General features: G+C 43.8%; 1 long non-coding RNA gene across 1 annotated transcript; it reads right to left on the bottom strand.

Moving 5' to 3' along the window:
* Positions 1-15,516: 15,516 nt before the first annotated feature.
* Positions 15,517-20,468, bottom strand: LOC139583183 (uncharacterized). Its single transcript, XR_011676504.1, has 4 exons — positions 20,322-20,468; positions 20,176-20,217; positions 16,003-16,149; positions 15,517-15,865 (listed from the first exon to the last, which is right to left on the bottom strand). It is a non-coding gene; the product is annotated as an uncharacterized lncRNA (long non-coding RNA).
* Between the last annotated feature and the right edge of the window lie 1,878 nt (positions 20,469-22,346).

Raw genomic sequence — 22,346 nt, 5'->3', positions numbered from 1 at the left:
CTGAGGACCTGGTCCTGGACGAAGATGAGGACCTCCCCCTAACAGAGGGCTTCCTATGGGAGTCTGCCTTCCCAGACAGAGTCCTGCAGCCATATCCACACTTGATGTCGTCAGAGAGCGACCGCCAGATGCTCGGACACATGGCTCGGAGAAGCCTAGCATTGTATCGTGGGATAGCAGGTCCTCCTAGGCCCCTGTGTCTGTAATATGTAAAGACTGAATCAGAGCACGAGCGTTACGGAAATGCAGGAGTGAACAGTGAACAGAGCGAGTTGAACACATAGAGGAAAAAGAATAAGCGAAAAGCAGTAGGGGTATAGTAGTAGTAGAGTTATTGGACAATCAGGCTCCTGCTCCTCCGACTTTATATTAAAGTAGGAGCTGAAGACGAACACCCTAAAGTCTCTTTATTGTTAACTGTGCCGGCTAGGGTTAATGTCACTGCACTCTTTTTGTCACGCCCTGACCTTAGAGAGCCTTTTTATGTCTCCATTTTGGTTTGGTCAGGGTGTGATTTGGGGTGGGCATTCTATGTTCTGATTTCTATGTTTTTGTATTTCTAATCAGGGACAGCTGTCTATCGTTGTCTCTGATTGGGAATCATACTTAGGCAGCCTTTTCCTCTGTTGTCATTGTGGGAAGTTATCTTTGATAGTGGCACTATAGCGCTGCACTTTGGTCCTCTTCTTTTGACGGCCGTGACACTTTTTCTCTTTTGATTTTCCTCTGTCAGGGTAGTGAATTGCTTGATGCTCTTAGTGTGGATCAGAGTAGGAAGAAGTCAAAAGGTGAAGTCAAACAAGTTGCCTCATCTAGTGGTGCCCTCCTTCCTGAAATATGCCCAGATTGTTACTTCCCTGCTGTAACTGTGCTGTCAACGTGGGATATTTGTCTTTGGTCTCTGTAGTTGCGTCTCAAAAGTCTCTAAATCGGCTTCCACCACTTTGTCTGTATGGTCAGTTGTATCCCCACCAACCCCATCCCCTGTTCTATAGAGAATTTCCAGGTTGACCAGTTGCTAGCCAGTTCTCTGATGGAGGAGGAGCTGAGCGGCTCCCTACAGGCCCTGGACACCTCCCTCATTCCTTCCCCTCCCCCCCCTGTAACCACGTCTGCGACGCCCTCTCTCCCCTTTCCTAACTGACCCTGGCATACCCCTCCACTTCCTCAGTCATGTCCATCCTTAACCCCACCCCCTCAGTGAACCTGCCCATCAAAGAAGAGCCTCTCTCTCAACAGCCAGTCTTGCCCTGCCCCCTCCCGCAGTCCTGTCATTCCCTACCCCCTTGTGAACCCTCCCTCCACTGTCCTCTGTCCCACACCTCTACCCATCCCACTTTCACCAAAGTGAGCCTACCTGCACCTACCTCCCCTACACCAACACCATTGCATTACAATCCTTCTCTCTTGAATTTTCTCCCTAATGGTACTGCGTGTGAAATACATGTGGCTTGTTTTCCTAGCAAAAGCAAGTTACCCTCTCTTACTGTGAAAGAGCAGAATAGTACTCCAAGTGAGTCCACTTCCACCTCTTTCTCGCTGAAATGAAAGATGGGCAGTAATGCATAAACATGAATTTTCATGCCATAAAGAATGATTGTTTTGTATGTCTGTTTGTTCGTCGACACGGTGTACAGATTTCTGTCTGTTAGATAACCCGTGTTTGTGATATGTCTCCGCTTCCTGGTTTGACCCTCCATCTCTCCCCGCTCAGTCTGCTGACGTGGCTGAGGAGCAGGAGCCGTCCCTAGGGAGCTCTGAGGGCCTCACTGGCCCCGTCCATGACCTCCAGATCCACGGGGGAATTCTGTATACATGTTCAGGGCACAACACGGCGCAAGCATATTGCCAGTGGTGCGTAATATAGCAGGTGTATACATGTAAGTATAGCACTGAAATGCTGTGTCGAGCGAGCCACTCTCCTTCCCCAGGGTAAAACTAATGCTGATAGTATAACATTTACATGCAATTGCGGGGAAAACACAGCTATCTTGTTGGCATAGTTGAAAAAAGGAGGTTCACATATTTCTGTAGGTATACTTATTATTTCTCAACTCACAATTTGAGCTCAATAGCAACTATTTTACAACTGAGATATTTGATACGACTGAGATACGCAGAGCACGAAATACTCATTGGCCATTGCGATTGTATAGGCTTCGTTAGGCGGTAGACTACAACTGCAACGTTTTTTGGGGACATTAAATGTACTGGCAACTAGCAGTGGATATTGTATTTATAGTTGGCTAGCTAATGTGTTTTATGTTTCCACTTATTCAGGTGGTGAATAGCACCAAATAAATGTGCCTATAAGTGCACATGAAGATGCAGACATTCATCTCTATTGAACAACAAAAAATTACCTTCAGATAATTCTGGATCCGTATTTTATAACAATAGCCTAATTGTCAACCCCAAATGCATAAAAATCACTGGATTAGGTTGCACATAAAAATATTTTGAATCACAACATGAAAATATTATGAAACAACGTGTGAAAACCATCTCAGTAGTCTATTAGACTTTTTAATAAAGCACTGTGAATTACTTTGAAAGCTAATACAAATGTTTTTGCGTGACCCTGCGGAAAAAAAGTGTGACCAAATGAATAACTGAAACATTTTATCTGGAGCCCTGTGTGTAGGGAATTAAGTAAGAAGAGGGATGATTTAATGTGTGTAGACTGTTTTTGCCTTAATGCTGGGTCTCTTATAAATGTTGGGAGACAGTTGGGAAGTGTGAGTGTAACAGTTTAACTTTAGTCCGTACCCTCGCTCCGACCCGGGCGCGAACCAGGGACCCTCTGCACACATCAACAACAGTCACCCACGAAGCATCGTTACCCATCGCTCCACAAAGGCCGCGGCCCTTGTAGAGCAAGGGGAACCACTACTTCAAGGTCTAAAAGCGAGTGACGTAACCGATTGAAACGCTATTAGCGCGCACCACCGCTAACTAGCTAGCCATTTCACATCCGTTACACTCACCCCCCTTTCGACCTCCTCCTTTTCCACAGCAACCAGTGATCCGGGTCAACAGCATCAATGTAACAGTTTAACTTTATGTCCGTCCCCTCGCCCCGACCCGGGCGCGAACCAGGGACCCTCTGCACACATCAACAACAGTCACCCACGAAGCATCGTTACCCATCGCTCCACAAAAGCTGCGGCCCTTGCAGGGCAAGGGGAACCACTACTTCAAGGTCTCAGAGCAAGTGACGTCACCGATTGAAAGGCTATTAGCGCGCACCACCGCTAACTAGCTAGCCATTTCACATCCGTTACATGAGCAGTATACACTGATAATGGCATTGCCTACAGTATTTCATCCAAATATATCTTACCCGGGGCACGATACATCCTGACTGTCACAGAAAAAGAAAGAGGAGCACTCGGATCTCTGCAGTAATCTTTCAGGTTTATGAGGGACAAACAGACAGCCTAACGTTTTCCTGGTGTGTTTTCAGAGCAAAGAGTGCCAGGCGGTGTTCGAAGGCCACACCAACAAGATCAACTGCCTGGCTGGTGTCGTTTCTGTCTGGCCTGTACATATATGCCATGTACATTGTCTCATCTTTTGATGAGTGAATTTTCATCTCATTAAATCCCTATTGTGCTCATCTTTCTCCTCTCCCTTCTCAGTCAAATAAGTGCCTTGAGCAAATCTTTGTCGGGCCAGGTGCTGTGTCTGCACATTCACTGGAGCATTCTGTACGTAGGCCTGGCAAATGGATCCTTGATCAGCTTTTAGCTCAAGGGATGAGTCTAGGTATTCATAAAGTGTCACACCCCAAAAATATTGAACATGACAAAAATGATCTACCGAGGTGCACTTTGAAGTTGGTAGAACAGTTCACATTTGCTTTTCCTCTGCAAACAAAACAAGTGATGAATATAAAATTCTGACAACCCCATAGATAGTTTATCTACTTACCTAGGTGGCTTGTTGTTGTGTGTTCTTTGCGAGTAGAGTGCAGATCAGGTCCTCCCTATCCATATAATTGTATTCATTACGATCGAAAAGGCACAACCAATCCTAGATCGGCACTCCTTTTCTGAGACGCTTTGATGGGTCCAGGTCCTAACCTCTATTCAACATAGTAGTTCCTAGTTATAGCTTGGGTCAGAATATGATACAAACATTTTAATTCTCTTACCCCCTCCCTCCCCATCTCCCCTGCAGTCTTGGATGAGTGCCACAACCCGTGGGGGGTGAGCTGCCTGGGCGCGTCCCAGGAGGGCGTTCACGGAGGGTGCTGCTGGTGGCCTCCTACGACAGCACCATCAGCGTGCGCAATGCCAAGAGCAGCCTGCTGCTGTGCTCGCTGGAGGGCCACACCAAGACCAGCCTCATGGGTCTCCCGGTCACGGCCAGCTGTGACACAGCCTGGGATTGGTAGCATGAGACGGAGTCTACAACCCACACAAGTGGCTCAGGTAGTGCAGCTCATCCAGGATGGCACATCAATGCGAGCTGTGGCAAGAAGGTTTGCTGTGTCTGTCAGCGTAGTGTCCAGAGCATGGAGGCGCTACCAGGAGACAGGCCAGTACATCAGGAGACGTGTAGGAGGCCGTAGGAGGGCAACAACCCAGCAGCAGGACCGCTACCTCCGCCTTTGTGCAAGGAGGAGCACTGCCAGAGCCCTGCAAAATGACCTCCAGCAGGCCACAAATGTGCATGGACACTACGCTGACAGACACAGCAAACCTTCTTGCCACAGCTCGCATTGATGTGCCATCCTGGATGAGCTGCACTACCTGAGCCACTTGTGTGGGTTGTAGACTCCGTCTCATGCTACCACTAGAGTGAAAGCACCGCCAGCATTCAAAAGTGACCAAAACATCAGCCAGGAAGCATAGGAAGACGTCAATTCCATTCAGGAAGTCCACTGGAATTGGAATTTCGTTTCAATTTCTGAATTGACCCCGATCCCAATGTCTTCCGTTAGATGGTGTCTTTCTAACGCAGACGGCCGTCGTGATATCTGACATAAGACAATGCCCCGACCCTTTAAGCAAGAACACATTTCTTTTACCCACTCTGACACTTTGGATTTCAGGGGTTTGTTCCCCTGAAGCGGTCTGAATGTGATGCAAACCCGATGGGTTTTCTTACTTCTTTTTGGCAATGGATTTAACACTTGGCATGTTAATGTAACGTCATGTTAATTTGTTGGGGATCTTGAACGGACACTCCTGACTCTGCCTGTCCCAGGTATGACCGTTCTTTCTTACCTCATTGTCTGTCGTCAGGTGGTGAATGACCTACTCTTTAGCGGCTCCAGTGACACGTCTATCCAAGCCCACAACAGCCACGTGAGTGTAACACTCAAACCCTTCCTTCCCCTTTCCTTTTCCACAGCATCATCATAACACATTCATTTCTGCATTAAGGAACGGTCACTTAAGCTGTGGATGTAGTTGATTTGTTTCCTGTCTGTCCCTTCCTCTCTCCTTTTGTCTGTGTGCATGTATGCTTAGACGGGTGAGCTGGTCTGTATCTATAAGGTTCACAGCCACGCAGTCACGGCATTGGCCATCTTGGATAAGGTCATGGTGACAGCCTGCCTGGACAAGCTGGTGCACATCTATGAGTCACAGGTGGGTCTGCCTCGTCCTACACTCCTTCAATGGTGTCATGACTGACCACAAGAATCCAAATAGATCAGGTTTGCAATGAATAACTTCAATCAGACCCCCTCTCACCCGTAGAGGGGGAAGCAAATAACTAGTGGGGATTAACAACTCACGTACTGTTGTAAATCAAGGGAGAAAATCCAGGCCTGTGCTCTTCAAATTCACCAAAGGAATGCAATTTGTCTTGATGGGTTCAGTTTTTGAAACTTTAAATATTGTTAATCATCAGTTATAGTAGAGACATGAGGGGTGCCATAGTCTAGGGTCTACACCAGAAGTTAATGGTTATCTGTAGGAGGAATGTATATGGTGGATACAATTAAGCTTGGAATGTGCTGAGTGAAGGAAAGATAATCACGTGGCGTCACTTAATTTCCTGCCTAGCAATAGAGATGTAATGTTTAGAGAAGAAGAACGTCACCCAAATTGGAGTATATATACTACCTCTGGTGAAAATATGTATTTGTCTGACCAGCTGTTTGATCCTTTGGGTGAATAAACTTGGTTGGAGCTTTCAGTGTCCGTAAATTTCTTACTGTTACAGACCTATATCCATCCTGCCCTGCCTATCTAAAGTCTTCGAAAGCCAAGTTATTGATCACTGACCATTTCGAATCCCACCGTACCTTCTCCGCTGTGCAATCCGGTTTCCGAGCCAGTCACGGGTGCACCTCAGCCACGCTCAAGGTACTAAACGATATCATAACCGCCATCGATAAAAGACAGTACTGTGCAGCCGTCTTCATCGACCTGGCCAAGGCTTTCGACTCTGTCAATCACCGTATTCTTATCGGCAGACTCAATAGCCTTGGTTTCTCTAATGACTGCCTCGCCTGGTTCACCAACTACTTTGCAGACAGAGTTCAGTGTGTCAAATCGGAGGGCATGTTGTCCGGACCTCTGGCAGTCTCTATGGGGGTGCCACAGGGTTCAATTCTCGGGCTGACTCTTTTCTCTGTATATATCAATGACGTCGCTCTTGCTGCGGGCGATTCCCTGATCCACCTCTACGCAGACGACACCATTCTATACTTCTGGCCCTTCTTTGGACACTGTGCTATCTAACCTCCAAACGAGCTTCAATGCCATACAACACTCCTTCCGTGGCCTCCAACTGCTCTTAAACTCTAGTAAAACCAAATGCGTGCTTTTCAACCGTTCGCTGCCCGCACCCGCCCGCCCGACTGACTAGCATCACCACCCTAGACAGTTCCGACCTAGAATATGTGGACAACTATAAATACCTAGGTGTCTGGCTAGACTGTAAACTCTCCTTCCAGACTCATATTAAACATTTCCAATCCAAAATCAAATCTAGAATCGGCTTTCTATTTCGCAACAAAGCCTCCTTCACTCACGCTGCCAAACTTACCCTAGTAAAACTGACTATCCTACCGATCCTCGACTTCGGCGATGTCATCTACAAAATAGCTTCCAATACTACTCAGCAAACTGGATGCAGTCTATCACAGTGCCATCAGTTTTGTTACCAAATCACCTTATACCACCCACCACTGCGACCTGTATGCTCTAGTCGGCTGGCCCTCGCTACATATTCGTCGCCAGACCCACTGGCTCCAGGTCATCTATAAGTCTATGCTAGGTAAAGCTCTGCCAGTTCACTGGTCACGATAACAACACCCACCCGTAGCACACGTTCCAGCAGGTATATCTCACTGATCATCCCTAAAGCTAACACCTCATTTGGCCGCCTTTCCTTCCAGTTCTCTCCTGCCAGTGACTGGAACGAATTGCAAAAATCGCTGAAGTTGGAGACTTTTATTTCCCTCACCAACTATCTGAGCAGCTAATGGATCGCTGCAGCTGTACATAGTCCGTCTCTAAATAGCCCACCCAATCTACCTACCTATCTACCTCCCCATACTGTTTTTATTTACTTTTCTGCTCTTTTGCACACCAGTATCTCTACTTGCACATCATCATCTGCTCATTTATCACTCCAGTGTTAATCTGCTAAATTGTAATTATTCGCTCCTATGGCCTATTTATTACCTACCTCCTCATGCCTTTTGCACACACTGTATATAGACTTAATTTTTTTCTACTGTGTCATTGACTTGTTTATTGTGTTATTGGCTTGTTTATTGTTTATTCCATGTGTAACTCTGTGTTGTTGTCTGTGTCACACTGCTTTGCTTTATCTTGGCCAGGTCGCAGTTGTAAATGAGAACTTGTTCTCAACTAGCCTACCTGGTTAAATAAAGGTGAAATAAAATGTAAAAAAATACTCTGATATTTAGAACCTAACAGTCTCAACAGACCCTTTTTCCCGCTGAAATTCTAACACGTTCAAAAGCGAATACTGGAACAATATTTCTAACGTAGAATGTGGGGAATGAACAGAGGCTATCTATCGGACACTAATGTCATTTTGTTTGTTATTTTGTGATGTCATTAAAAATGTTATTAAGGAAATACTGTAACTTGGAAAGTATACCCACTACATGGATGAAGTTTCCATACTATGGATTGAAAAATTCTGAAAGGGTTTTTGTTAAGAGAGGGATGTGATTTGAGAAGTTATAAGAGATAATTGTTTTCCATAACTTTTCACAATGAGTAATCACCGCCCCGGTGTGAGGTCAGGGAGCATGCCAGCCTGCCGGATCCGCCCTTTCGAGCAATAGGTATAAATGATGGGTTACGAATTAACACATCAAGACCATAAAAGTGTGAAGCTGCAGCTGCGCGTTTAAAATGGTTTGGAGACGATAAACTCACCTCCCGGACAATCACTGGTACGGCTGATTAGCTGTCCTAAGTAAAGTATCTTCGAAAGTGAATTTAAATAGGAGCATCCTGTTTCTCTGCTCAAACTAGCGTATTACGCTACTCTTATTACCCCACTGGGGAACCATCGATACGGCTGGCTAGCCTATCTTCAAAGAAGTATCTTCAAGAGTGAATGGAAGGAAATTCAACTCTGTAGTTCTGTTCAGAACTACACGATAATTCACCGATACCGAACAACTACAAAGAAGGACAATAGTAGAAGACTTGTTGGAACCAATTTGGAAAATCCAAGCCTTACAAGCATAAAAAAAAAAAAACATTCTTATTTACAATTACGGCCTAGGAACAGTGGGTTAACTGCCTTGTTCAGGGGCAGAACAACAGATTTTTACCTTATCAGCTCTGGGATTCGATCTAACAATCTTTTGGTTACTGGCCCAACGCTCTAACCACTAGGCTACCTGCCGCCCCAAGCATGCCGCGAAAAGGCCCAACACCCTTTCCAAGGCTGCCCCATTCACCGAGAGATCCCCGGCGAACCCAGGCATTTCACGTAAATACAATCATGATTTCTTGCTCAAAGCGGGCAGCAGTTTGTGGGCAAAGTATATGGTTATTGTAGGTGAGAGTAGTTTCTAAATGTACCGATTTTAAGTGTCTCTGTCCCTCCCTTTCCATCTCTTCTTTAAAAAGCATCCATGTTGTCATTCCACTAGGGACCCGTTTTCAGCTTATTACGTCTCCAGTCAATAACCGGTGCACAGTGTGTGTGTTTATCCTGTGTTCCCATTTAATTAGCTATCTCACTCTCTCTCTGAATCAAATTAATCTTGATTTAAAGTGCAACACACTTTACCGAAAAAAACACACAATATAAGATATACAGTGGGGAGAACAAGTATTTGATACACTGCCGATTTTGCAGGTTTTCCTACTTACAAAGCATGTAGAGGTCTGTCATTTTTATCATAGGTACACTTCAACTGTGAGAGACGGAATCTAAAACAAAAGTCCAGAAAATCACATTGTATGATTTTTAAGTAATTAATTTGCATTTTATTGCATGACATAAGTATTTGATCACCTACCAACCAGTAAGAATTCCGGCTCTCACAGACCTGTTAGTTTTTCTTTAAGAAGCCCTCCTGTTCTCCACTCATTACCTGTATTAACTGCACCTGTTTGAACTCGTTACCTGTATAAAAGACACCTGTCCACACACTCAATCAAACAGACTCCAACCTCTCCACAATGGCCAAGACCAGAGAGCTGTGTAAGGACATCAGGGATAAATTGTAGACCTGTACAAGGCTGGGATGGGCTACAGGACAATAGGCAAGCAGCTTGATGAGAAGGCAACAACTGTTGGCACAATTATTAGAAAATGGAAGAAGTTCAAGATGACGGTCAATCACCCTCGGTCTGGGGCTCCATGCAAGATCTCACCTCGTGGGGCATCAATGATCATGAGGAATGTGAGGGATCAGCCCAGAACTACACGGCAGGACCCGGTCAATGACCTGAAGAGAGCTGGGACCACAGTCTCAAAGAAAACCATTAGTAACACACTACGCCGTCATGGATTAAAATCCTGCAGCGCACGCAAGGTCCCCCTGCTCAAGCCAGCGCATGTCCAGGCCCGTCTGAAGTTTGCCAATGACCATCTGGATGATCCAGAGGAGGAATGGGAGAAGGTCATGTGGTCTGATGAGACAAAAATAGAGCTTTTTGCTCTAAACTCCACTCGCCGTGTTTGGAGGAATAGAAGGATGAGTACAACCCCAAGAACACCATCCCAACCGTGAAGCATGGAGGTGGAAACATCATTCTTTGGGGATGCTTTTCTGCAAAGGGGACAGGACGACTGCACCGTATTGAGGGGAGGATGGATGGGGCCATGTATCGCGAGATCTACACCAACAACCTCCTTCCCTCAGTAAGAGCATTGAAGATGGGTCGTGGCTGGGTCTTCCAGCATGACAACGACCCGAAACACACAGCCAGGGCAACTAAGGAGTGGCTCCGTAAGAAGCATCTCAAGGTCCTGGAGTGGCCTAGCCAGTCTCCAGACCTGAACCCAATAGAAAATCTTTGGAGGGAGCCGAAAGTCCGTATTGCCCAGCGACAGCCCCGAAACCTGAAGGATCTGGAGAAGGTCTGTATGGAGGAGTGGGCCAAAATCCCTGCTGCAGTGTGTGCAAACCTGGTCAAGAACTACAGGAAACGTATGTTCTCTGTAATTGCAAACTAAGGTTTCTGTACCAAATATTAAGTTCTGCTTTTCTGATGTATCAAATACTTATGTCATGCAATAAAATGCAAATTAATTACTTAAAAATCATACAATGTGATTTTCTGGATTTTTGTTTTAGATTCCGTCTCTCACAGTTGAAGTGTACCTATGATAAAAATTACAGACCTCTACATGCTTTGTAAGTAGGAAAACCTGCAAAATCATCAGTGTATCAAATACTTGTTCTCCCCACTGTATGTCTATCTATGAGAACCTAACAACAACAAAAACAAGTATGAGTATGTAAATACACAGCTCTGAGAACAGGTACAAGACGTCCACTGGAGATTGGTTGACCATTTAGAGCTGATTGTGGATCAGTGGAGGTGACTGGTGGTTTCTCCCTGGTCAGGACAGGAGATGCAATGTGGCCTAGGGATTGGGTTTCAGCCCTGTCACTGACCCTGTATGTTAGGTCAGAGGTTTCACTTATGCAAGTGGTAACATTAGAGAAGGCAACATGGTGTAAATTACAAATTCACTTGCACACACACACACACACACAATCTTTTGTGGGTTTCCCCACAATCTTCCCTCCCTTCTGCCCCCTCTCCTCTCTCAAAGGAGAGCGACTTTCTCTTCTCCTTCTGTGCCTTGATGGCATCTTGGTCTAACTCCTTGTTGGCCTTCGCTCTGTCTGATACAAACACGATGGGCTGGGGTGAGGGTGGTGGATGGGAGTAGTTGAAGTTGACCAGGGGTATGGAGAAGGGGGATGGGGGGGGGGGTTTAGGAAGTGTGAGACACACATGGGTGGGAGATGATTGGTGATAGAGGTGATGGACAGACACAGAATAGAAGAAGGAAATGATAGTAAACTCACTGGATGTAGACCAACATTCTATTAGCCTGAGTTTGTGCTGTATAGCCAACTCCTATGTTTGGTATAGTAACAGCCATAGGAGTTGAGCTATACAACACGAGCAGATCAGGGACCAGGCTAATATTCAATTGGTTCCAGGTCTACGTTTAACATGACTCTGGTCTTTTGCAAGAAGTAAAAGACAATGTCATGAAAAACATCCTTACAATATTCCATCGCTCAGTCATGATTTGATGAAAACAAAATCAAATCAAAATGTATTTGTAATATACGCCAAATACAACAAGTGTCGACCTTACCGTGAAATGCTTACTAATAAGCCCTTAACCAACAGTGAAGATCAAGAAGAGTTAAGAAAATATTTACCAAATAAACTAAAGTAAACAAAAAAATTATAAAAAGTAACATAACAACAACGAGGCTATATACAGGCTCGGTACCGGTACAGAGTCAGTGTGCGGGGGTACAGGTTAGAGATCATTTGTACATGTAGGTAGGGGTGAAGTGACTATGCATAGATAATAAACAGTGTGTAGCAGCAGTGTACAAAGGGAAGGGTGGGGAGAGGGAGCGGGGGTCAATGTAAATTGTCCGGTGGCGATTTGATTAATTGTTCAGCAGTTTTATGGCTTGGGGGTAGAAGCTGTTGAGGAGCCTTTTGATCCCAGACTTGGTGTTCCAGTACCGCTTGCCGTGCGGTAGCAGAGAAAACAGTCTATGGGTGACTGGAGTCTCTTACAATTTTATGGGCTTTCCTCTGACATCGCCTATTATATAGGTCCTGGATTGCAGGAAGATTGGCCCCAGTGATGTACTGGGCCGTACGCACTACCTTCTGCAGCGCCTTATGGTCAGATGTCGAGCAGTTGCCATACCAGGCGGTGATGCAACCGGTCAGGATGCTCTCGATGGTGCAGCTGTAGAACTTTTTGAAGATCTGGGGACCCATGCCAAATCTTTTCAGTCTCCTGAGGGGAAAAAGGTTTTGTCGTGCCCTCTTCACGACTGTCTTGGTGTGTTTGGACCATGATAGATCACTGGTGATGTAGACACCAAGGAAGTTGAAACTGTCGACCCGCTCCACTACATCCCCGTCCATGTTAATGGGGGCCTGTTCTGCCCGCCTTTTCCTGTAGTCCACGATCAGGTCCTTTTTGTCTTGCTCACATTGAGGGAGAAGTTGTTGTCCTGGCACCACACTGACAGTTCTCTGACCTCCTCCCTATAGGCCGTCTCATCGTTGTCGGTGATCAGGCCTACTACTGTTGTTGTCGTCAGCAAACTTGATGGTGTTGGAGTCGTGTTTGGCCACGCAGTCGTGGGTGAACAGGGAGTACAGCAGGGGACTAAGTACACACCCCTGAGGGGCCCCAGTGTTGAGGATCAGCGTGGCAGACGTGTTGTTGCCTACCCTTACCACCTGGGGGCGGCCTGTCAGGAAGTCCAGGATCCAGTTGCAGAGGGATGTGTTTAGTCCCAGGGTCCTTAGATTAGTGATGAGCTTCGTGGGCACTATGGTGTTGAACGCTGAGCTATAGTCAATGAGCAGCATTCTCACATAGGTGTTCCTTTTGTCCAGGTGGGAAGGGCAGTATGGAGTGCGATTGAGATTGCGTCATCTGTGGATCTGTTGGGGCGGTATGCAAATTGGAGTGGGTATAGGGTATCTGGGAGGATGCTGTTGATGTGAGTCATGACCAGCCTTTCAAAGTACTTCATGGCTACCAACGTGAGTGCTACGAGGCAGTAATCATTTAGGCAGGTTACCTTCGCTTCCTTGGGCACAGGGACTATGGTGGTCCGCTTGAAACATGTAGGTATTACAGACTCAGTCAGGGAGAGGTTGAAAATGTCAGTGAAGACACTTGCCAGTTGGTCCGCGCATTCTTTGAGTACACGTCCTGGTAACCCATCTGGCCCCGCGGCTTTGTGAATGTTAACCTGTTTAAAGTTCTTAACGCTCTCGGTAACCGATGTGAGTATCACACAGTCATCCAGAACAGCTGGTGCTCCCATGCACGCTTCAGTGTTGCTTGCCTCAAAGCGAGCTTAAAAGGCATTTAGCACATCTGGTAGGCTCGCGTCATTGGGCAGCTCGCGTCTGGGTTTCCCTTTGTAGTCCGTTAATAGTTTTCAAGCCCTGCCACATCTGATGAGCGTCAGCCGTTGTAGTAGGAGTCAATCTTAATCCTGTATTGACGCTTTGCTTGTTTGATGGTTCGTCTGAGGGCATAGCGGGATCTCTTATAGGCGTCCGGATTGGTGTCCTGCTCCTTGAAAGCGGCAGCTCTAGCCTTTAACTTGATGCGGATGTTTCCTGTAATCCATGATTTCTGGTTGGGATATGTACATACGGTCACTGTCGGGACGACGTCGTCGATGCACTTATTGATGAAGCAGAAAACTGAATTAGTATACTCAATGCCATTGGATGATGTCACGGATCCCCCTGGTACTGCTGCTCATTCTGTTCACCAGTTCCTGAGGTTGACGTCACCGGCCTTCTAGGCTGCACTGAACTGTGTCATTACGCACACCTGGTTCCAATTCCTCACTGATTGTGTTTGTATAAATGTGCCCTTTGTTTCCCCATTGGGCTGTCGATTATTGTTCCCATGTCCGTTGGTCGTGTGAGTACCTATGCGTTGTTTCAGCCTGTGCTGCGTGCTTTGTGTATTACGGGTCTCATACCGTGACATTCTACGAGGTTTACCCTCGCTCTTTTGTTTGGGCACATCCCAGTGTTTTGTATACGTGTTTGTTTTGGGTGTATTCAAATTCCAGATGATGTATTCCTGCGCCTGTCTCCAAATCCTTTATACCAGAGTGACAGATGAATCCCGGAACATATTCCAGTCTGTGCTAGCAAAACAGTCCTGTAGCATAGCATCCGTGCCATCTGACCACTTCCGTATTGAGCGAGTCACTGGTACTTCCTGCTTTAGTTTTTGCTTGTAAGCAGGAATCAGAAGGATAGAATTATGGTCAGATTTGCCAAATGGAGGGCGGGGGAGAGCTTTGTATGCATCTCTGTATGTGGAGTAAAGTTGGTCTAGAGTTTTTATCCCTCTGGTTGCACATGTGACATGCTGGTAAAAAAGTTTCCTTGCATTAAAGACCCCGGCCACTAGGAGCGCCGCTTCTGGGTGAGCATTTTATTCTTTGCTTTTGGCCTTATAGAGTTGGTTAAGTGCGCTCTAGGTGCCAATATCAGTCTATGGTGGTAAATAGATGGCTACAAATAATATAGATGAGAACTCTCTTGGTAGATAGTGTGGTCTACAGCTTATCATAAGGTACTCTACCTCAGGCGAGCAATAACTTGAGACTTCTTTAATATTAGACATCGCGCACAAGCTGTTATTAACAACGAGACACACACCCCCACCCCTCGTCTTACTTAGCTTCTCTGTTCTGCCGGTGCATTGAAAATCCCTCCAGCTCTATATTGTCCGTGTCGTTGTTCAGCCACGACTCGATGGAACATAGGATATTACAATTCTTAATGTCCCGTTGGTAGGATAATCATAATTGTGGGTCATCCATTTTATTTTCCAATGATTGCATGTTAGCAAGTAGAATTGATGGCAATGGGTGTTTACTCGCTCGCCTACCCATTCTCAAAAGGCAGCCTGATCTGCGTCCTCTTTTCCTTCATCTTTTCTTTACGCAAATGACATGTATCTGGGCCTGTTCCCGGGAAAGCAGTATATCTTTCTCGTCGGACTCGTTAAAGGAAAAAGCTAGAGACAGACAGTCTGACAGACAGAGCCAAAGACTGACAGACTGAGATTGTCAGTGATGGGGCTATTTTTCATTCAAGTTTGAGTGATGTATTTTTGGCAGGTGGAGGACAAAGACACAGACATACAGAAATTAACAGATGGATATGGTAATTTGGACAACAGATTTGGAGGTGAGGGAGACGCAGGTCAATTTACTAACCTCTATTTGGTCTGACCCAATTGTGTTCTCATCGCCATGGCAGAAGATTGAGATCGAAGCGTACGCCATTTTTACTGCCATGGACGCTTTATTTTTACTGCTACTCTTGACTGGCATGCCACTCACACACACAAATGTTCACCCACAGAAACCAAACATTTGCACACTAATTCATAGATACACTCCCTAACCCCACTCTCCCTCCCCACAGTTACTCTGAGGTGTTGTTCTTCTCAGAGAAGACCCTTAGGGTGAACTCCCTCCTCATGGGGGTCGAAGGGATGATCACGTTCTCCCCAAGGGGCAGGCAGAAGCGCTCGCTCACCTCGTGCAGATTAATGTAGGATTTGCACTGGCCTTGGAAGCGTTGTAGAGGAAGAAGTCTTTCTGCAGGTGCTGCCGGCTCCCAACCATCTAGGGAGAGGAGGATGGAGGGATAGACATACAGGAGGGGGAGATGCACGAAAAATGAATTTTAAAAATCTGGTTGGTCGATGTTCAACTCAGCTCCTATTGAAGATACAGTGGGATATTGGTAATGTTGCACTTACTAGATGTCAACAGTCTTTAGAACCTTGTCTGATGCTTCTACTGTGAAGTTGGGCCGAATGAGAGGGGATTGAGTAAGGTCTACCATGACCTGAACATGCGCTGACCATGCGCGTTCATGTGAGAGCGAGCTCTGTTCCATCGAACTTCTGAAGACAAAGGAATTCTCCGGTTGGAACATTATTGAAGAATTATGTTAAAAACATCCTAAAGATTGATTCAATACTTTCATGTTTTTACGGACTGTAATATAACTTTTTTAATTTTTCGTCCGTACTTTCCGCTGGACTTGCCCGCGCGTCATGAGTTTGGAAAGTGTACTGAAAGCTAGAACAACAAGGAGGAAATTGGATATAAATGATGGATATTATCGAACAAAACAAACATTTATTGTGGAACTGGGATTCCTGGGAGTGCATTCTGATGAAGATCATCAAAGGTAAGTGAATGTTTATAATGTTATTTCTGACTTCTATTGACTGCACAATATGGCGGATCTATTTGTGTCTTGATTTGGCTCTGAGCACCGACCTCAGATTATTGCATGGTTTGCCTTTTCCGTAATTTAAAAAAAATATAAAAATCTGACACAGCGGTTGCATTAAGGAGAAGTGCATCAAAAATTCCATGCATAACACTTGTATTTTCATCAACATTTATAATGAGTATTTCTGTAAATTGATGTGGCTCTCTGCAAAATCACCAGATGTTTTGGAACTTCTGAACATAACGCGCCAATGTAAACTCAGATTTTTGGATATAAATATGAACTTTACCGAACAAAACATACATGTATTGTGTAACATGAAGTCCTATGAGTGTCATCTGATGAAGATCATCAAAGGTTAGTGATTAATTTTATCTATATTTCTGCTTTTTATGAATCCTCTCTTTGTCTGGAAAATGACTGTTATTCTGTAAATAGGCACTCACCTAACATAATCGTTTGGTTTGCTTTCGTCGTAAAGCCTTTTTGAAATCGGACACTGTGGCTGGATTTACAACAAGTGTATCTTTAAAAAGGGGTAAAATACATGTATGTTTGAGGAATTTTAATTATGGGGTTTCTGTTGTTTTGAATTTGGCGACCTGCAGTTTCACTGGCTGTTGAGTCCCACGTACCCTAGAGAGGTTAACAAACTATAGTTTAGCCCATCTATCTATTCTACTTAATTTTAATCAACTTAATTGCCATTGTTCCAAAAGATACAAACAAGATACAAAAATAACTTGCAACCAGCAGTTGATGTCAATATGCTGATAAATAGTATGCATCTAATATATTGATTTTGAGTCTGAGAATGGTATATAAACAACACCCATTGGACCTATAACCATACTTCACTTTTGATTAACTAAACTATTAAAGTCTACAGTAATTCAGATAATTACATCACCCCTTCATGTCATATATTCTGACCAATCAAAGCTGTAAAGTACTGTATCATAAGTATATCAATGCTAAAATTCTACCCTTTGATGACTATAATATCTTGTTGAACCATGAATTTGTCATTGTCTCTTTCAGATATACTAAACATGGTTTGCAAAACTTACATGTTTTTTCTTCTTCTTTAATCATACTTTTAACCAGTACAAGTTAGTAACAATGGAAAATGGCAACAAACAAAAACATGTTTGGCCATTTTTGTATGTACAGAGTAACAAATACACAGTGATGTATGTCCTTGTCAACAGATATCTGGAGCACTGTATACGGCTATATTTGTAATAAACAATACTGAACAAAAAAACGCAACATGTAAAAGGTTGGTCCCATGTTTCATGAGCTGAAATTAAAGATCCCGGAAATGTTCTGTACGCCAAAAAAACAAACAATTGTGAGCATTTCTCCATTGCCAAGATAATCAAGATAATAATAGTACTTTACACCACTGTATGTGCTTCAATAGAGTCTGACGTTCAGGGTGGTTGGACATATAAGATGGGGTGCTGATGAGCTTCTGTCCCCATTTTAGGTCGTCACACAAATATTCCCCCACCCATGTCCATTGAATCAAAGTAATTACACCTTGCTGTAAGGAAGCATAGCAAAGAATGAAAGGAATCAATTTATCGTTGAATGATTTATAAATCTCGCTTATTAAACCATCATTTCCAGGGAACCTGTTGTCCTTAAGGCTTATAATACAGTCTTCTCAATTTCAGATAACTCATCATCACAAAAATCCCTGAAATCATTATCTTCTTAGCAATGTTTGCTACATTGTCTAAGAAAAGATCCATATTGGAAGTTGGATGGGCTGATGTATACAGATTCTGATAAAACTGGGCAACATGCTGAGAGATTTCTTTTGGATTTTCATTGGGAGTATTATTAATCATTAATTTACATATGGAAGTCTTCTCGCCTGCCCATTTTTCTAAATTAAAGAAATATTTTGTATTTCTCTCTCCCTCTTCCATCCATTTTTGTCTTGATCTTACAAACGCTCCCCGGGCCTTTTCCTCGTAGATACAGTCTAACTGCATTTGCAATGATAGCTCCAGTAATTCCTGATTAGTTAGTTCCCTTTTTAGTTTAATCCATTACTCCCTTTATGATGTCATATTCTTTCTCCTTCTTGGCACGAGCAATTTCTTTCCCCACTGAAATAGCCAAAAGCCTTATATCAAATTTCATTAGCTCCCAGTAACTTCCAAACGTATTCATAACAGGCACAATTCCTGTATTTATCATTCAATCCTGCTACTTCCTTCTTAAATACTTCATTCTCTAGTAAAGTCTTGTTCATTTTCCAGTAACCTTTAACTTTTTTTGGTTGACAAACCATGCATATTTATCTTTGAGATGCCGTTGTGGTCTGTTAAAATCAATGGTTCAATCGAGACTGTATCAACCTTGTCAGCCATATCTGCAGATATCAGCCAGAAATCAATACGGGATTGTATAGATAAATCTTTGGTACTCCATGTAAACATAATCTTATCTGGGTTCTTATGTCTCCAAATATCTAGAACATCTAACCTTAAGGAATATGTCTATCTCACAAACAGAATTGCTATCCATAGGAGTCCATCTATTTGGATTATCATGTAATACTGTATTAAAATCTCCACACCATATTACTTTGGCCAGTGGAAATTTAGACATAATTTTACTTATTTTCCTCTCAATGTCTCTAAATAAAATACAGTTACTTGACTTGTTATTAGAAGCTTAAGTATTTATGTAACAGTACTCTTCTTGCGTTGTGTACAATCAATCCTCGACACGAACTCCAACGTGTAGCACCAGTCATGGAGATTTATTCTGATAGGAACAGCACAAAATTGCACGTCATGCAATGCACGGCTCACCATCCAAACTCTGCACTCACGCACGCTGGTTTGGTGCTTGTTCACTGGGCTGTAGTTACCAAAATAATACAATTACAATATAATATCTTTAACAATGTACCTGATAGGAACAGCACAAAATTGCACGTCATGCAATGCAAGGCTCACCATCCAAACTCTGCACTCACGCACTGTACAAAATATATGAACACCCCCCACCAGACACAGTAAGTTGCTAGCTAGTACTGGCGGGAATTCTTTACAACAAAATGCACAACCAATATTCTCCAAAAAACACTGCATCTTATGTGTGATGTTCGAATAACATTTACAAACCGGTTGATATAAATTGTACATTTAAATCATCACTTGGGAGTATAAAAATCACTTTTGACGTACAGTGCTTTGCAACCAACAACTTACCGCTGGTTTGGTGCTTGTTCACTGGGACGATTCTAACTGAAACATCCCCCCTCGTAAGCAAGCTACGCAAACCAGCCAATAAGATGCCATGTTGAGTAGGTGAAGGCAAGACAAAACTAAAACCAAAAACCCATTGGCTTAACAATAAAGTGGCAAGGGGAATCACCAATATAACCCTGTTACATTTACAACAATGAATTGAACATGGTTGACATCTACTAATAGTCACTCCTTTCAAAGTGTACCTGAAACATTTAAATAGAGGGCTGTGTTTTTCACCACTTGGTTATTGCAAGGCTAACCCATGACTTAGCAGCAACAGATAGTCCAGTGAAAATGGCTGTAAATCTACTCGCTCGTCATATCTCTCAATAACTGAGATATGACCGTTCAATCTAAAGCAGCACATGTCATTTTTTGAGGATCCGTCAATACAGCCCAGTGTTGCTTACCTGAGATGCCATCTTCGTAGGTGTCCGCTTTGACTTCCTTTTCTGTCGGGGAAAAAATAGCTGTCAGAACAATTATTTTTGATTTCGACAAAAAGACACAAATGTACCTCCATAGCATATAACAATTTGCCTGTGAATAACCACACCTTCATACAAACGTGTTACTGTATGCAGAATTCTTGAAGCGCAACTGAAGACGCTGCCCTATCCTGCCAGTACGTCCACAAGCGAGCCACTCCGGAGCAGAATGATGACGCATGGAAGAGGGAAAGGAATGAGAGAGGAACAGCAATTTGTTGCAAGTTGGGCTAATAGCTGAACAATAGACTATTCAACCTTTACTAAAGAATAGTCTAATAGCCGAGCTAGGTGTGAAACCCCCCCCACCCCCGCCATCCCATCACAGATCAGATTTGCCCTAACGACCAATGTAATGATTTCAAATAAGTTACCTTACACGTTATGTTGGCTGACAATTTGTTAGCTACGCTGTCCTGACGAACCACATATTACAGCACTATGTACCGGTATGTTAGCTAACTACCGAACGTTAGTAGTTGTACATCAAACTTGCCAGTATATTAACTATAGGCTAACTAGCCAACGTTTATTGACTTGATTATTCTCGTCATTCTTAGTTTAGCTACATGTCGTTGTGCTTCCTCAATGGACATGCGGGTGCTTTCGTAAATTCGCTCTGGCTAGCTACAGGCTGGACAATAGAACGAGTCAAAATTCACCCAAGGCTGAAAAACGGCTTAATAAGAACGTTGGTGTAAGAAATTGTATAAGATAAAAGCTATTCTTGGCACAACATGCACCCATCCCCTCTACTTTGTCAGACCCACACACACATCCCCTCCCCCATGAATACGGCCTGTGAAAACAAACGCACATGCAGGATGCCTTTGGATGTGAATAGGACAAAGAACTGTGTGAAAAGCCAATGGAATGTCGACATCAGGCCGAACAGGACTACCTACGACCCAGATCGACCAATCGGAAGGCCAGACTTCAAGATCAACCTACTTTGCCAGTTGTCTATATAATCTGTATGTACTGTGTGGAGCGGCCTCTTCTCCGACGATTTCATAAGAATCTGACAGAAAGGGGCCGTGCACGTTTTTGCCTGATATCTTTACACTTTAATAAAACGGCCTTATAATAAAATTATCCACCTCGTCCTATGTCTCCACTTGGTCTCCTGTCTCCAGTAAACGTTTTATCAACAGACTTGGTAAGCAGAGGATGGTAATTAGACACCTTTGATTTCGGTCCATAGAAAGTTGATCAGACAGGAGGCGAGTGGGAGAAAGATTCAAGAAGGAGAGGTGACCCGCTCGAGGGAGACGTCGGCGATTCAACTCACCCAGGAAACTGATCAAAGAGCTCGAAAATATTAAGGTAAGCAGAGCCGGTTTAATCAAAATCTGCATATTGTATAATAGCCAATATCTAAATTATGATCAGGAGTACTGAGGTGAGTGTGAATTGTTGCTAAATTTATGTGGAATTGTCTAGAATTTAAGGCATGCTGTAAGGATATCTGCGTTAAAAATCCCATTCCAAGTAGTCTGATAACAGTGAGGAATTAGAATGTATTCCAAGTAGTCTGATAACAGTGAGGAATTAAATGAATTAACTGAATGTATTCCAAGTAGTCTGATAACAGTGAGGAATTAACTGAAATATATTCCAAGTAGTCTGATATAACAGTGAGGAATTGTGGTAATAGCGAACCTGAGCCTACTGGAGTTGGCATTCCAGTAGACAGAAGGCTATGCTGAATGTATTCCAAGTAGTCTGATAACAGTGAGGAATTAAATGCTGAAATGTATTCCAAGTAGTCTGATATACCAGTGAGGAATCGATGAAATAAGTTGCATGAGCAGAACCGAGACAAGTCGATAACACCAAATCAATGTGAGTGATTGAACGTTTCACGAGGCCGATTGCTACTAGTAGCCATATGCTAGGTTGAGGCTGTGTTTAAGTGACCGCCGAGTCAGATTGTGGGAGCTGCTGTGAAGCAGCTATTTTTCTGCTGATAAATTGACCTGGTTTTTCCCTCTGGTGCTGTTGGTAAATCCTTAAGGGTTAGAATTAATTTGATAATTATTCTAAAAGCGCTAGGATACACCATATATTGTCCTAAAAGGACACGTTTGAAA

Source organism: Salvelinus alpinus, chromosome 8 (genome assembly GCF_045679555.1).
Source record: "Salvelinus alpinus chromosome 8, SLU_Salpinus.1, whole genome shotgun sequence".
Classification (NCBI taxonomy): Eukaryota; Metazoa; Chordata; class Actinopteri; order Salmoniformes; family Salmonidae; genus Salvelinus; species Salvelinus alpinus.
Note: the sequence above shows the minus strand (reverse complement) of the source record. Positions and strands in the feature narration are given on the sequence as shown.